The sequence below is a fragment of the Halyomorpha halys genome, unplaced genomic scaffold (assembly GCF_000696795.3).
Source record: "Halyomorpha halys isolate HHAL.00 unplaced genomic scaffold, Hhal_1.1 Scaffold37.1, whole genome shotgun sequence".
NCBI lineage: Eukaryota > Metazoa > Arthropoda > Insecta > Hemiptera > Pentatomidae > Halyomorpha > Halyomorpha halys.
In genome coordinates, this window is record NW_027106407.1 from 1824967 (window position 1) to 1843953 (window position 18987).

The 18987-nt window shown below is 29.1% G+C and overlaps 1 long non-coding RNA gene across 2 annotated transcripts in view; it reads right to left on the reverse strand.

Annotated features, from left to right (window-relative positions):
• Positions 1-1843: 1843 nt before the first annotated feature.
• The window catches only part of LOC106687015 (uncharacterized), a 40696-nt gene continuing 23552 nt past the window's right edge, over positions 1844-18987 (reverse strand). For both annotated transcript variants that reach the window (XR_001344104.2, XR_001344103.2), the window contains exons 3-4: positions 3929-4187; positions 1844-2096 (exon numbers count right to left, since the gene is read on the reverse strand). This is a non-coding gene — a long non-coding RNA (uncharacterized lncRNA). The remainder of the gene's footprint in view (positions 2097-3928; positions 4188-18987) is intronic.

The window sequence follows — 18987 nt, forward strand, 5'->3', positions numbered from 1 at the left end:
TTTTTTTTTATTACTTCAGTGTAATTTCGTTAATCCGAACTAGTGTAAATATAAAAAACAAGAATTTACGGCATTGAAAAATTAAATGTATTATTATTATGCACTTGATGGAATCAATTGTAAGGGAAAGAAAACATTCATGAAATATTAACAGACAGCAATGAAGAAGCCAGCTGACAGATGATTTCAACCTTAGTTAAAAGGTTCTGTGAATGATACATATGTTGATGAATGGCGTACTAGCGTATCATTTCTATCACTGAAGTGGTTAACATATTACAAGAAACTCTGAAAGAAGAAGAAGTGATGAAGTTTCTGCAGAAGTCTCACCAAACTAATAATAACCGACTTCTATAAAAGATTAATTATTTATAATTTTAAACTGTCAAATTTCCAATAAAGTATGTTAAAAAAATTAAATAGATAAAACTATTTATGTATATTCATCTTGTTAAATTTTTTTACACCATTATTCCTAATACTATCTGTAATCTCAACTTACCTACAATCCAAACCTCCGTCTGCAGCAATTACTTCGGATTAACGAGCTTACACTGAATTACAAAAAACTATCTACTAATGAAAATCATATGCAACATTATATACATACAAAAAGGATAGTAACAGACATCTTTAATATTGAAATTCTTAGAATTTCAGTTTGTAATTTTGATATACCATGATCCTGTAGCATCCTCTAGATTAATTAAAATCGCGCCATAGGTAACAAAAAAGAAATCCATCGATTAAGGTCTGTTTTATAGGGAGGGGTTCTAACGTAAGCACTTCACGGAAGTTGTCACCTGGCGATCGGCCCACCAATGCTTACTTGATCCAACGCCTCCAGTGACGTAATCTGAACAAATAACTTTCATTGATCCAATACTTTGGCTAACTAAGTCGGAAGGAACTGTTGAACTTTTCTACTTATAATTTATTTTCAAAGCAGGCAAAACTAAGTGTTTCAAGAAAAGATTTTACTACCGTACTGGATTCTTAGTCCTTTATAAAAAAGAAATAGTTAAATTATTAAAAGTTAATTAATTTGAGTGAATAAGAAGTGGAGGTGTACAAGTAACGATTTTGGGAATACGATATTTTGTTGCTATCTATCCGTACCTGAACCAAATTTATGCTTCAGCAATGATAAAATTAAACAGTTATTTTTATTTTTAAAACAATTCTCAGCCCACTTCTGATGTATTGGTGTGAAGTCTAGGGAGCGGCATCCTTTACGAAAATGAAAAAATTACAATCTTTTCAAAATAAAGTCATAAGAATTGCAGTGGATGTTCATTGGTTTGTAAGAAACAGCCAATTGCATCGTAAATCACAAATAGAGACAATAGTGGATTACATAAAAAAAAGGGTTCATGAAGTTCCACTCTCAGTTACAGTTAAAGGAGTAGTAACCTACTACTTGGGAAACCTAACCACAACCCGAAGACTCAAGCCTACTGCAGGATATGTTATAAATTCTATATTTATCAGCTCTGCTATTATCACACTTATTTCGTAATTCCAAGCCAGTATCTTTTTTTTATGATTTATATACTAAAAATAAAAGGCTATAAAATTACTGATAATTATTACATTTAATTTGAACCCGGATATGCCGTAGCTGTGACTCTTGGCTATCTAGAGGAAAAGCGTATATGTTGTCTGGAGATGATACCAGGAAGGATTGTGTTGTTATTAGAATAATTTCCGAATAATTAATCTAATGTAATAAAAAACTTTTACAATAATAACAGAATAATCTATTCACAAGATAATAAAAATTAGGTTTTAGTAAAAATTAAATCAATAGATCTGACCCACTGAGGATCTCGAAGAATCGTGTTTTAATATTTGTTATTGAGGTCTCAGACCTCAAGACCCCAACATCCCATGCGTTGGTGATTTGGCACGAAATAGATATACCTTGTTTCATTCCAAAAACATTACCCACTCAAAACATTAGTTCTTAATATCTCATCCTTATCAATCCTTGATAATCCTTCGAGACTGAAAAGAAGATAATCTATGAATCTTCTAATTTGCATAGAGCAATGATGGAAGTAGTTGAGTGGTTACCTTCCAAGATTTTCATAGTTCTGTAACATTTATCATTTTTTTTTTTATACAGTTGTAAATAGCAATAATAATTATATAAAAAATTATGGATTAATATTATTAAATTAATAATTTTTAGCTACTACTTTGTCATTTGCTTTAAACTTTTATAGTTCATACAAATCATTGGAACCTGTAATATCAAGCTAAATTATAGATTTTTTTAAATGAAATTAACTTTTGGAGGGGAGGGGAAGGGGTAGCTTCCTCATTGGCGTTCCCAAACCATTTGGAGTATGGGCCGAATTAATTTTTTGAAGACTTCTCCCATTAAAAAAAATTAATAAAAAATATCTGACATTTTTTTAACTTAAAAACTTATAACGTTCCTATTTTATTAATTTATGTTGCATTTTCGGCCCTGAAGTTGGTCTACAGTGTGGGCCGAAATGCCAGCACTCATTTCATATTTTTTAGATTATTGCTTTAATCATAACAGTCATCTTGACTATCTTCTGCTTGTTAAAAATTATTAGCCCTAATATGTTTGCAATCGGTATTTGGCAATATACATTAATGACTGTATTTGATACAACTATATTATATTTAATTATCACATATTTTTAAATTCTTCTTGAAACAAACCAAGTAGTCACCGCTAAGTAAACTGCATCGAAAGTGGGGATATAGGATGTTGCATGAACGGGAGATGTCCAGCGACCCATTTCCCCTGTTCCGGCTTGACATCGCACGGCTGGGTTCAACTAACATGGATCCCTGTTAAACGTTTGAGAACACATACACGACCCAAAAACCCATATGACCCAATTCCAGAAAGTCCTTTCTCCGTTTGTTTTCCGTTTAATAACACCGATTAACTCTCTTTTTCAGGAGGTATAATTAAACCTTTCGAGAAATGGAATTAAATATATCCGAGGTTCTAAACGACGTATTAGCGGGTAACGGTGTTATAACAAGTGCATGATGAGGAACAGACTCTAATACTTCTGGTGATTTAGTAGAAAACGAAAATTAATATCTTACCTATTTTCTATATAAGTATAGTGTTATATATTGACTGTTTATACTCATACACTACTGCATTTAGGCAACAGAAAGTAATAATTACAGATTACTTCAATAAGTTCGTGACAGAGATGTAAAGAAAATGACGTCATACAGAAAATAACTTCGAAATTTCTTGGTAAATAAATAACATTACTATAATCAAACCATTCACTGTATAGAATGATAAGTTAAATTGGGAAAAAATAACGAGTATGAAAGAAAATCCAAATAACACTTAAAAATTAAATTTCATCAAGTTTACATGAACTAACTTCATTCAAAAAAATTATGTTCAACTGTCTATATCTTTTTTTAAGTTCAATTTTAAAACAATAATGCTGGAAAAAAATTTAGAGGGCATGCGATTGACAAAAATATCACAAAGCATGATGTTTTTAAATTTACAAATAAAATTACAGAATTAAATTTTATGTTTCTCTAAATGATGGTTGTTATTTCTTATGTTCTATAGCCCTGATGAAGACCTGAAACTCAGGTCGAAAGGTCGGCATAAATAAATATTTTTTTGTTTATTTATGTTGTTCTTTGCTGACCGCACCCCTCGACCATCTTCTCCAATCAATAAATTACTAATAAAATAATTTTCTGTGTATATATATTGTGATTATCTAATTTTGTATTAAATTAAAAAAATTGAAATTAAAATATATATGTATTGAATTTGATTATTAAAAAAACAAATAATCAAATTCAATACAGGTGTTCACAGCAGAGGGAAGTACCGTATATCTGCGTTACAACACTGCTACAATTAAAACAATTTACTTCTTTTTTTTTCATTAACCTGTACTTAGAGCTCTTTCGATTCTTTCAACGTCAGGAGAACATTCCCAGCCAATTTTTCTATTTCAACTATTCTCTCAGTCAATATAGTTTTTATCTTCCAATGGTTACTTTTGTTAGCCCAATCTACCTTAGGAAACGGATAGTTTCTTCAAAAACACCGTCCATTCTATAATCCAGAAAAATAAACAGTAGTTGATTTAGGTAAGTTTTGATTTAATTCTACTCTCTAGCTTGCACAGACATTTCCTTGTAAAGTCCTGAAAAGTTCCGCATTACTAGGTTTCAATTTGATTGAACTCCTATTCAAGTTAAAAATCATTAAGATAATCCAACCAAAATTATATACATTAAAATAAACTAAATTTAGATGTTAACAAATATATTTAAGGTTTAATTGTCCATTTTAAATTATTGATATATAATTATAAATGAATTTATCAGGACCTATATATAATAATTTAAACCACAATCTGGATTATTTCGATTTTAAATAATACAAGTAATACGAAAATTGTTGTCTCGCTTACTATGGAAGTGACAAATCTGAAACATAAACGACCATTAGTCCATTGTCTACCTTGGACAATGGGACCTTAAATAATGCAACTCCTTCAAACGCTCGACACTATGATCCAGGTCCTAGTATTTTTCCTAGAGTTCATTGTTCAAAATGCAAATCAACTTGAGCTTCATAAAATATGCTGTCTTATCTCAATTATTACAGCTCATTTGGTCGGTCCATCGGCAAGGATTTTTACCTGATGGTTCCTCAATCAAAATAAAGTGCATCACGATTTTCGATAAGCTGAAAAATGTTCATTCTTGATGGAATGTTACCTCACGCTGAAATCCATTAGCTAATCGTTAGGTGGAGTGTTAACGTGACCCATTCCACGTCAGTCGCTCAGTAACATAACAAATCGGATCGTGATATGTGACGGCTCGGAGTGAGGCCGTTCAAACGAAATGCAGAACAATGAGATCCCTCCAGGCTCCTGATCGTGATCCGCTCTGGCGGCACGCCCTCTTCCAGATAGTGAGCGCTCTGCAGTAACGGACAGTCTGCGTGACGGAATGACAGTTGCGGATGTATCTCTGTCACACTCTAACATCAACATCTTAAGAGCATCGTGCTAGAAAATTGTATTGCGTAAGCCAGGAAAAAATTCGAAAGTTCGAAATATTGAATAATTTCGCTGTTGATATTTTTAGAACGGAGCGCTCTTCCCGACGCTGAGTTAACTCAAGGTGATCCGCATCATCAAGAATACAAAAGAAGAACAAATACTCAAATATTATTTAACATCAATGCACCTTGAAATGCATTTAAACAGTCAGGAAATTAATTCAAATTCGAGATAATCACGTGATACAAAAAAAAAAAAAATCGTAATATCTCACATTACAAATTTATTAATTATTCTAGAAACTTAAACAGCAGAAATAGAAATTAGAACCGAGTTCCTTAGCGAAAGCAAGGGCTAGGTTTTCTAGGTATGAACCAACATCTGTTCTTACCTATTTTTTAGGTTCAGAATAGGTTTACTAACAAACTAATTATAATTATGCCCTCCTTGTTTACAAGTTGGGAAAATTGTTTTATGGAAGAGAATTATATTGGCGGTAAGGTTTCTGCAAGATACCTGCAACTGGTTAACAACCTTCTCAAGTGTCCCTGGGTTCAGTTTCGGCGACCATCAAAAGGCTCCCAGATGGTACCAATAATCCAGATGGTGCCATGGCGACTCGCCGACAAGATAAGGGCCAACTCTCCGAGATAAGATATTTCGACGCACCGCCCCTCAGAGGCAGGTCTAAGGTCAATGTACCTCTGTACGCTAACGGTCCACTGTACCTTCGCTCGTCTTCTTCTAGAACTATTACGGATTCGTCCGCTATGTTGTTCAGTCCCTTCAGCCACAAGTCCATTGCTTAGAAACTAATCGAATTAGTCGAAAAATCATTCACAAGAAGGACGTTTCTTGATTTTATATTAGCAAAATCATGAATGAATATTATTCGTTAAATTTTACAAATCTATTTTAAATTATTCTTTCCTCTATTTTAATGGGTACTACTTAAGAAAGTTTGAATGGTTTACCTGGTAAAGGAGTAAAGTACTTTTAGAAACGCTAACACAGGAATATGAGATAAGATAAGATTGGTAGATTTAGTGAGAAGATTACTGTTGGTAGAAGGTGGTCAGTTTCTTTTCTTGTCAGGAAATTCATGCTTATTAAGTCACTAAAGGAGATTTGAAGGGTATTTTAAGCTATGGGGCTTAGTAATGAACGAATCCCTTAATGTTGATGAGCTCTGAACCAACAGGTAAACGTCTTAGGGAAGAACTGAAATGTTGGTGAAAGGATTGCATTGTATCCGGTTTCGTTCCTCACAACGTCGTATCTCGTGTGATTTGGATTAAACCAGTTAATATTTTTTTTGGACAAAATTAGATAATATAATTTGTATTTTGTTTTTATAACACTCCAGGATTTAAAAAAATTGTGTTTTCCTATTTCCAATGCGAGATGCCGAACTAGACGGAAGATCAGAGTGATCAGATAAACAATCTGAATTTTTTAGTTGGTTATATAGGTATGGATTAAATATTTTTAATAAAAAAAATAAATATGTATTTTTGCCAGGTTTCACATTGGTGGCGATCATGTAAACGTGGTGATTGCGAGCTGTCGCACCTCATAACACCAATCTTATAAATAAATAATAAACTTGTATGTGTATCTTATTTCTTATTTGTCTATGATGATAAATGTTGTTAATTGCCTTGAATCATCAGTTTAAACCATTACTAAGTTGTTCTGTTTGTGAGGTTGCCATCAGTTCACTATCAGTATGTAAAAAAAACACTGTCATGCTTTTTTACTGTTATCATATTATTTTCTCGACAGATACCTGCCACGTGAACTCAGTGAATCGATTTTATTTTCCTGTAGGTTTTTCCTATATACTATTTAGTAGATAGTATTTTTAAGCATTACCAATGATGTCTTGACAGTGCAACAACAATATGAATATAAATGCTATTTATATGAGCAATATAAACTTCACAAATTGTCTCCACCATGGAAACACACAAGTTTTTCTGGTATTTTCTACTACCGTACTTTTCCTGATTATCCTCATAGCTTCTCAACTAACAGGCCTGATGTAACAGCCTCAGCAACAATGAGCTCATCTCTCTAAATAGAAGAACGATTACACCTTGTGAGATGGCTGTAAACGTTAATGGTTAAGTTGCATCTAGTAGATGAAATCTTTATCACCTGACAATCAAAGAAGCAAGTATTGTATTTTTCCTACATATAAATTATACTTATATTTATAATATGTTTCCATTGACGACAGTATAGTATATTAAAATTAATTACTTTTCATATCTTAATTGTACTACACTAATATTATATTGCCGTATAGAAGGAAATTAAAAAAAATATATACTTGGAACAAATATTGATCTCACAAGTTTACTTTGAAAATTTGGTTTCTAACATATAAAATATTTGGGATCCTAAATATTTTATCATCAACATCACAGGTGATATATATTCATAATGAGGTGTAGATATTGTACCGTAGATTAATGATTGGAGAAGGTGGTCGGGGAGTTGGGTCAGCATAAATAAACAAAAATTATATGCCTGGCATAAATAAATAATTTTTGCTTATTTTTGTTGTTTTTGCTGACCCAACTCCCCGACCATCTCCAATCTGTGATATATATTCCATTATTCATCAATACATTGCTGAAATATTCCTTTTGTGTCATTTTTACTTTGCCCTACTAAAATTCAATTCAATTTTATTTTGAATTTTGTAAAGATAAATAAAATACCAAGAGAGCCTTTAACAACTGAAAAGTCTACCTACAAAATTCACTATGTCTACTTCAACCAATTTTACATTTAACTAGGAAAAACTTCTAGTTTCTACAAAACGTTTTTTTACTATTTTATTTTGTTGTGGTTCTAATGTACATTTTAAAAATAAAATAACGCATGTTTAAGGAACTTTATTTCTAGGTTTTTATAATTTTTGTCATTTTTTTTTTTACTTAAATTGAGTTCATAAGATTGGTAAATGTTATAAAGTGATAATATTATACCGAAATATATCACCTAAAATACTGTTATTAAACTTTTCTATTTTAACTCAAAGTTTCCGCCATTTTTAAATATTGTATTGAATAATTTTCAAATGGAATTTTCACTTCTTATTTTATTATTGGACAACTTTTGTTACGTAATTTATCAAGTGAATTTTTTGCAATCTCAAATGTATAGGTTTCGTATTAGCTAATTTAGAAATATTTAATAAAAATCATTTCATGTTTCCATGATGTTATTAAAGTTGATTACGAATACTGTTCAGTTTACCATCGTATTCTTGCTAAAGACTTGGTCCGGTCTACTATTGGATTCGGGACCGAGGTACCTTTCCAAGAGAAACAACCCCGTTCTGAGGAATGCCAGAGGGTTGCTGCTACCTACCTACCCTCCAGACGACAGGTCGATAACCTTATACACTTTTGTCAGCACCACGTGTTGTCCATCGGCTGCATTTTGTAGAAAAGCACCGTTCCTCGTCGTATTCTAAAATAATTTATCATTTGCAACGATTTGCGATGATATATGTGATTTATTGACATTTGATAGCCATTTTCCTAAGAAAAACATGTTTTATTTTAGTTTGTCCTCAGAGTACCTGTTGCTACAATATTGGTTCTATAACGTCCTATTTGAAGTCGCATGTAATGTTCTGTAAATTTTCTCGCCGTTTTCCAATTTTAGCCATTATTTCTCGGTTAAATAAATTTAAGTTTACTATTTTCGTTTTTAAATAAATGTTTCAAAAGTGACATAAGATCGTCATCAAATCGGGGTTTAGCGGAATTAATCATTACGTTCCATTAATGACATTGCGTAACCTTTGGCTATAGCTAGACTATACCACCTTAGCTGGACTCATATAGATACCATATAATGCAACAAGGCAACCTAAGGAAGAAGACTCAGTATATGTAATACATTTCATGTATTTCTAATGTTATTGGTGCTATGATCTCCTTATTGTTATCCTGATCCCATTTTTGTTAATTGCCACATCTCCTATAGCGAATCTCACCTATTATCATGATTATTAAGTAGTTTATTTTTTTTTAAATTTCTGTTTTTAATAATTTGCAAATCATCTATGTATTCTTTTACTAGTTTTGTCTATTACTTATTTTTTCCACTCTTTGAAATTATTTAATTTTCACTTATGTTCGTTGGCATATTTCTTCACATCAGAAGGAGGAGATCATAACACAAAAAAAAAAAAAATTAGAAGATCATAATTCCAAAAATAATAGAAGATAATTCTTTTTGGCCTCCCTGCTAAGTTCTGATTTTGATTTGTTTACAACGGCTTGTTTCATACACATCATAAATGCATGATCAAATAGATCTAATCATCTGGATAACATCTGAAATTTAAGACAAAAACAAAAGGACGAATTTATAATTAAAATGAATTGATGGATATCATGGATCCAAAATCCTACATGCTGTGTCCTGCTATCACTATTTAGATAATTTTTGTTTTATTTTATTAAGGATTTAATTATTTTTCAAATAGGTAGCTCTAATGTTCCAAGAGATATTTTTTAATAATTCGTTTTTGTTTTATTTTTGTCTTCCCTTCCACCTTTTTTGGACATCTAGTTCATAAGAAGATAATAATAATAACGAAGGCCTTACCAATACTCCTTCCAGGGATGTCCCTCCAAACCCAATTCTACTAAATCAGTTTTAACGCAATCCTCCCATCTACGTTTCGGTCTTCAGGTCAGTCAAAGATACACTATAAAAATTCCAACTTCATAGGCTTTCTCATGATAATGTTTATTCTCACATACCCATGCGAACTTTTTATTATATGTTTACTCCTCCGTTCTTATGGCTTGTACAACTGATCGAATCAAACTAGTTCCTGATATTAGGACGTACAATCAAGTAAAGTTAAGGTTTATGTTTTCGTATAAATTAGTGGTATATAAAAACTTACATTTATTTTTTTTTTTAAATACGGAAAACATGAATTAAACCAGAGTTAAATTGAGCTATTAAAATTTTTTTTTAAATTTTAAAATAATATATTTTATTAGGTATGAGGGCAATAAATAATGGAGATGTATGTATCCATTAATATCTTGTTTACAAATAGAATTAAATAAAATTATTAAATGTTATGCGAATAAAATTTTAATATGGATTGACACTGATAATTACTAAGAGTTTGGAGGATTTAAATGTTAAAATAAAGGCAAAATCATGTTAAAATTATCCATATATTTTCTATTCTCTCAAGGACTTAGCTATTCTACACATTTTATAATTTCTGAATATATTTTTATTTCAAATTTCTGGCGCTGTAGTCCAAAAATTCATCAAGTTACCCTTACCATTTTTTCACGCGTGACTCCAAAATATTTAATTACCTTAGACTTCCGTGAAAATTGAAAAGTTCATTTTTTATTTTATTTAAGGGACTGGATTATCTTATTCTATCAATTTTTTTTTAATATATGTTTATAGTACAGACAATGCTTCTTGTTTTACTATTTTCATATAGCCCTTTTTACTTGTTATTAGGATATTTGACGTAATTCAATCACAAATTAGTCCTACTATATTCAAAATATAATGTTACGGCGGAGTTTTACTAAACGATTAAAACAATGTTCTATTGCAATTCCTTTGAAGTAAAGTAGAGCTAACGGAACAGACAAGGTTTATACGGGTATGTGCTCATTCAAAACCATTACAGATAGTGAACAGATGTACGCTGGTAGCATGTGGGACCATTTATTTATTTGTAATTAAAAAAAAAATAAAATAAAATAATTGTATCTATTATAATTATTAATTTAAAAAAAAATTAATTGGTTGTGTTATACTAGTTTTTATATCCAAATAAACTGAACAATAAAAACAGCAATTTTTTTTTTTTTTTATCTTAATGTAGCTTAAAAATATTCATTATTTTATTGTTGTCACACGGATTCGGTTAAAAATCACACAAGTGAAATAAACAATCAAAATTAAAAGGAGAAAATAATTCAGACAATTAAGTTTTGATAATTTGTTCTTGAAATTATTTTTTAAAATTATTTTAAGGGTCCAATACTAAAGTGGGAGTCCAATATTATGCTGTCCTTTTGCATTTGGTTGCCTCACTTGCCAAGTCTTACAAAATGTGTTACAAAAAAAGAAAAGTCCTACGAAACTGAAATTAAATATTTGAGTCGGGTATATGCCGAGGGCGAGATAGTAAGATTTTTTAATAAAATCGACCAGAAGAACAACTTTGTATAATTGATTTTTCACATTTTTTCGATTTACTCAAAATCAGCTATAAAGAGTTTGATCAAACTCAGTATATGAATGTACAATTGAATGTTCTTTAATTTAAGATAGGCCTTGTTTTCATTACTGTAATATGACAGATCCTAAATGACGGATTTATTAAAAATCTTCCAATAAAGTACGTTTAATTTTGTTTATTTAAAAAAGATAGACAGTTCTCATTGTTAGCATTGTTAGAAAAAAATGGATAAATAACGAATATTAATTATATTAAAGAATTTGATGGATAACTAAATAAGAAAAAGGTATTTGATACATTCGATTCGAACAGGAAAAGTCGAGACCTCCTGATCTTTTTCAATTGCGTATCGGTGTTGCTTATCTTTTAATCTATTGCATTATTAGCAGGAATAAACTTTAAATTAGTTATTCCCACGTCGAGAAATCCAAAAATACGATTTTATATAGAAATGGAATTTTTTTTTATAATTTTCGCCTTTCCTTGTCTTAAAATTATTTTTTTAGAAAATTAAAAAAATAATAATACGATATAACCTCAACACGAATCCATCAATCTACAGAAATACTTGGGAACCTGTGTATTATAGTAAGTGAAAGTTGTAATCAAACCCAAGACAGCAATATTCATTATATATAAATATATAAATATATACGATACATCAAAGACAAATTGATATTAAATTTGTAACCATTTTTCTATTACCTACGCCCATCTTAAGGCGTGACTACAACATGCAGCCATAAATGTGTTATGTAACGTTGAGCAAAATTTATTATTCTTTAATGCATGTATAATAATAATTTATTTATTTGTTCATGGGACTCCCGTACAAATAGAGTTAATTCTTATGTACAAGTTCATAATTTAATAATCGTTGTAATAATAACTAAATAATAATAATAACAATCAACAAACTATTTGATTATTATATAAGCTAATAACAAAGCATTATACCCAAATGTTGAATAGAATCATTTATATAAGCGAATAACAAACAGAAACAGCGAATCCCAAACTGGAGTTATGTACATGAGTCAGAGTGAAAAAACAGAACAAAATCGACATCACTTACTCAATAAAATAAAAGAAACAAAAAACTATACATTTTATTGTGAAGATAGGTATCCTGCTCTAAGTATAAGGATTTATGTTACATATATAAAAAAGAAGTTTAAGATTTGATTGTGAGGGTACAGACAAAAATTCATACAGCTGGTTTTTGGTTAATCCATCGGAAATATGTTGTGTTACGATGCCCAAAATTTATTATTCTTTAATATTTGTATAAATCTAAGTAATAGTTGAAATTGTTTTAATAGACATAGTAATATATATTAAAAAAAAATTGTTTTCCCATCAGATGGCAATTGTTTGTTTTATTCGGTCTATGAATGCCGTTATTTTTGTCAAACTTTTCTCTCTTATTAAGAAGTATTATTTTTATGTTAGTCTTTTGTACGAGACTATATCCCCATAAACAAATTGTTAAAAAAAATTAACTGTTATAAGAACCATGTTAGGCTTGATGGGTGGGCCCAATCTGTCATTAAATAGTAATATATGTATAAAATTTAAATGTGCTTTAAATTATATTTTTGTGTAAAAATGTATATGCATATGAATGTAAAAGTTTTCAAGTTCTCTATTTTTTTTTTTCTAATTATCAATATAATTTTTATATATTTTTTCTATCCTGCTTATGCTAATATGATGAAAGAAAATAAATTGATATTTTTTTTTAGCATGAAAAGAATGAAATAAAAATATATATATAAAATCGAGAAAAAAAATTTCTGATGGAAACAAATGCCATCCTGATATTTTTTTTAACATATTTTGTTCTTCATGTTTACAATTCGGTTTAAAATGATCATGTCATTACCTGCAATATCCTCATCCACTGCATATTTCGTTCTTTGAGGAAATCCACGATAATCGGGGCTAGGCATGAAATAACCTTCAAGGATGTCACTGATATGCCTTGAACCTTTTTTTTATTAAATTATTGTCCGATAACATTATTCCTTATTTTTTGAAGGATTTTTAATTTCGCGTCTAATCATGGGTTAGAGATAGTTAACTAGCTCCTTGAACTTTGTACCGAGTGCACGATAAACTAATCAATAATAATTATATATTAATGAGGGAGTTATTATTTAAATTATTCTTCATTAAAATGATTTAAATTACGGAATGCGATGGTGATAACATTCATATTATTTCATGAACATACATTTCATCTTCGACTAGATCGAAAACAATATCTGATGTAAGAAATTATTTAACTCAGTAATTTTTTTTACTATGTCAATTAATTATTTCTATATGATGATATGTTATTGAATATTATATTATTATTTCTTTTATTAGGAGAAGTATAAAAGATAGTGGAAATCTTCTAATTCGAGTTTTTGACGAGAATTAATGGAAATAGCCAAGTATGGCCAAATGTTTTGTATTTATGTATGTCTGTATGTCCAAGTGTATGACAGAACAGCCCAGCTCAAAAGGTAATAGTCATACGAAACTGAAATTCCATATTTAGAGCATGTGTATGCCTGGAATGTTACGCCAACTTTTGGAATAAAGGAATTTACTGATTTTTTTTCGAAATAGGCTCTAACGATTTCTACTAAACTCGGCAAATCAATGGACGGTGAATTTTTTTTCTTAATATCTGATAGATTTTATCCCCATTTAAATAGTCTGGTACAACTTAAATGACGAATTTTCAAAATAGCTTTTTCTAAAGTACCTTTAAATTTGAAATAATTAACCATCCTATGTTTAAAACTAAAAATTATTTGGATAAATATGAACTATAAAATACTATAAATAACTAAAGTATAAAACTGTTTTTTATACAACCGGCCAAATCATAGACTGACTGACCCCAAAGCGCCTGGATCTCTGTCGATCCCGTTTACGTACAATTGTTCAAAATTAATTGTTCACACCTCAATAAACTCATAAATATGAATTTTCGTAACAACAGAAAAATAAAATGTTTTGTTCAAAATCGTCGCCTTCGACTTTTTTGGCTTAATCACAAAAAATGAGGTAACTAAAATGAGAACTTGAGATATAAGATAAAACAGTTTTAAATTTTTTTTTTTTAATGCACTTTTTTTTTTTTTTTTTTAGAGGGGGCAGTTGCCTCCTCCCCACAAGTGAATAAAATTAAATTAACTTTACAAATTTAATTAAGTGAATACAAATTAAATTTTTTTTTCAAGAAAATTATTGTAATAAATAAAAAAGGAAATACTATATACTATAATTCTCTCATATTTCGTTTTTCCGTGATGAGATATCACAACCAGATCAACCATTGACTGAACTCCATAGTTCATTTTTATAGAATAATTACAATAGAAAAAGTTATGAAAAAATTTGATGGTTAATTAAACGAAAAATAAAATTTTCGTGTTTCCATATTAATTAATATTTGGAATATTCCAAATGATAAAGAAATAGCTGTTTAGAAACGCACAAGTGTTAATTTCTGTTAAATGGAAGTTATGTGAGGCGCGCAATAATGCGATAATTTTTTTTTCTTTTTTTTTTTTTTGTATAAATCTAATTAGTATTCGTGTGTAGTAATGTTTATATATATATACAATATAATATTGATAATTAAATGTGCATTGATTAAAAATTTTATCTTCAGAAACTTACATCTTTTGCTTTTGTTCATATGACTTTTTCAATTGACATAGGATGCCACGAAAGATATGAAAAGGTTTGGATAATGATAGTTATTGTGTCAAGTATTATTTCATGGATCCAGTGGTAATGACCTAAATGTTTTACACGAAAAAAAATCAAAACAAACAACTTGTGGAATTCCTTCAGATATTTATGCAACATCACCTCCCACCCACAATCATGGTATTAATTTCCTTTTTATGTGTTCTGTCGTTGTAAAAATGCATTTTCTGAAGTATAACTGCGTTGTAAAGGTTAGTCTGTTTCAACCACACGAGTATTTACCAGAAGAAATTGGTCGATTCGTTAGGGTTATCAACGTTCAAGGATGAGCTAGCTGGAAAAGTAAATGTGCATTTTCACAGTCATTGAGGTGAAACCATTTAGATTCGCTTTTGTTTAGTAAGATTCTTTACTTACTCAGTTATTCCAAGTTTTAATATTCCCTGAAATTAACAAAAGGAATATTTGATACGAATTTATCTTAGTACTAATTAAGATAGATTGACCAAGCGACTTATTTTTTATAAAAAATTAAGATGACTCGTATTTCTTTTGTAAATTTCGAAATTCATATTAACACACTTATTGCTGTTAAATAAAAAAAAATACGAATAAATAAATATATGCTCTGATAACTCCCTCAAAGTAAAGTGTAGTTAAGAGTTCTTGATATAAGAAATATTCAAGGAACGAAAAAAACATTAAATTTTCAAATTTTTATAGTTCCTTTAATCGGCTAAATGTGGGCAATTTTATCTATATTTTTAAGATTTCGTTGCTTGAATCAAATAGTTTTTAAAAAAACTGCTAATTAAACAAATTAATGTAATCATTTAAAATGAAATAAGAATATAAAAATCATAAAAGTTTTTAATTATTACACAAAAAGATATATTATTAAATTTATTATTTTTTTCACTATTAAATTTGGGAGACAGCATTGATTGGTGCATAGAGTTTTCATGTGCAGTTCAACGAGAAAATATTTTTTAAATCAATATGAAATTTTATGCATTTTATGCAACTTATATTATTTTTTTAATTATATGAAAGTTATTTATTGTTTCTTAACTATATTTCTAGAGTATTTACAAGAATCTTTGTAAATCATATGCTAATTATTGCTAATAATTGTTATGAAACTGAAGCATCTAAATATCTAACGAAATTAAAAATTCGAACTTTAAAATTTTATTATCACATTGGATTGAAACTTTTACAATATATTTCCTAGTCTTGGTATATTATAAGTCGTTTAAGTTATAAATTATATCAAAAAAATAAAATAAAAAGTATATAAATTCTCAAATCGAGGTTTTTATTTTTTATTTTTTATTTTAAATATTTTATTTCTAAATACCAAAAAATGTAAAATAAAATTATAAATATGAGCAGATCGTTTTTAAAAGTTGAGATTTGCTGCTACCTAAGTTTTGATATAGAATACATCGTTTTTCTTCTCAATCCACATATTTATGCATAGGATTAGATATAATTAAATATTTTTTAAATGTATTTGCTGTGCATAAATGTATGTTCTTTTCATAATCAATGCTATGAAGTAGCACATAGCGAGCACGTGGGGATGTAGGAGTAGGATGCGCTGGTTACAGAAGCCGGCCCAGTTAGTGCATGTAGGCCGTTTGGGATGAAAATACTTTCTAATTACTCTGTGAAATCTTCATCACCTTGTTTTTAATATACTTACCCATCAAATCCCCATGAGCCTGAAGGGCCACAACCTGACGAAATTACGAACCTTAATATTAATTAGACGTTTAAGAACCAACATCATAAAACTGGATATCTCAAAGTCACAGAGGACATTTCAGAACGCGTAAGTCTTCGTAAATATTGCTGATTATCTACTTGATTTTTTTTATATTTTATTTTATTCATTAAAAAAATACCTCCAGATGACATCTATCGGCCGGTACCAAAATAACACAAAATGATAGACATAAGTGAATTGTAATTATTACGATTTTGACTACAGGGCGTTATGGAGGATATTTTTAAGCTAGATAAGTACAATATGAATTGATCTCATGTTATACAACTCATAATTCAATTAATAACTACTAAAATGAAAATAAAATAAAAAATAAAAATAAAATAGTAATTATTAAATAAACAATACAAATAACTGAATGGATTTTGAAGTGAATAATAAAGCTGCAAATTTACAATTAGTGAATTAATATAATAATGAGAATAAAACAATATAATACAGAATATGATTATCATGATCCAATAATATCTATTATTAAGCGCACACATACATTGCTGATTCAAATTGTAATATAATAAAAAATTATGTGGAGTTGAGAAAAAAAACAAGCAGATATGGCCATTTTAAAGTAGTTATTTTATGGTTATTATAATATTATTATATTAACAATGAATAATTATATAATAGTTGAAATAAATGAAAATGAAAATGAAATAATGAATAGTTATTATATTAAGTAGTTATTTTATGATAATATTAAAGTAGCTAATATTTTTAAATATACTAATTTGGTGGTTACAGTTCATTAGGCTTCCAAAATATTTTTGCTACTAAATGTATTTTTGAATAGATAAATAATAAATTAATATTTAATGAATAATAGACTTTTCACAGTAGGGCGCCAGCTGAAAATAAAAAGAAATTATCTTGGACTGCGGCTTTCTTTGAATTTTGTTCAGGATTGTATTTAAACGTCTGATATTTTATGTTAAGTATAATACATTATTCAAAACGCATTTTATATAAATGTTAAAAAAATGTATTTTGTCACAAGTATATTATTAAAAAAAAATAAAACATTGAATTTCTAAGAATATTTACTGTAGCTCTAAGATTCCAAAGCAATGCTTGACACATGGTAACGAGTCGAGATTGCACTTTCTAGATTCTGTTAATGACTTGTCAGCAAACATCACTCGCTCTCTCTGTGTTCACCTCTTCTTGACCTCTCGAATTCGAATGAGGTACGCTCTACTTCATTGCCTCCAGTTACGTCTTATTGCAAACCTTTCTCGACAGAACGGCTTTCGAAACAATTGACATTCCCAGCGAAAAATATTATATTTCGTAGAAAGGAAATATAATAATAGGATACACCCCTTTCAAATAATCTTATAGAAATAGTAAGTGTGCTTTAGAATCTTATAATAACAAATAATAGATCAAAATAATTTCACAAAGTTATATATCATAATAATGTAACTTAAAGGTCGCTAAAATGAAAAATAAACTCATTATTGACTTAAAAAAATATTTACAAAAGTATATATAAGTAATAATTAAAACTATAAATTTCTGAAAAATGTACGTTGTAGTTTTGAAAGTATAATTGTAAATAAGGAACATCTATTTTAATTCTATTAAAAACTGTTCGATTGAAAATGATGGAATAAGCGGGATTCGAAGGTGGAAAGGGTACTTCAACGACAGATTGAAGAAAGGATGGAAGTTCGTGTGAAAAAATATTTCTCAAAAGCTGCAGTTCAGAAGGGCTGTTGTATATAAGTCTAAAGACCAGGAGGAGCTGTTACAGAAATGAATAAAGGATTTAAATTTAAGGAGATCTGAGATGTATGATCAACGCTCTAATTAATAAAATATGATAAAGAGTTAATATTAGTTTTTGTGTTTTTTAAATTTATTTATTTATTTGTTTTTCTATAAACTGATCGACTGCTGTAGACTATTATGTCCTTGGTTTGATTTTAAATTGCTATCAAATAATAAATTCATTTAATTTGTCAATTAAATAAAATAAAATTGTCAAATTGAATGAAATTGTTAAATAGAAAAAACGAAAATAATTAAAATATTTGTACTTTATATCATGTAAATATATGTATTGTATATATGTCCGATCATGGATTGATTGGTATGCTGTGTATTGTAGCAAACCAATGTATTCAGGCAGCATGGCTAGATAAAACATTTCTCACTCTCTC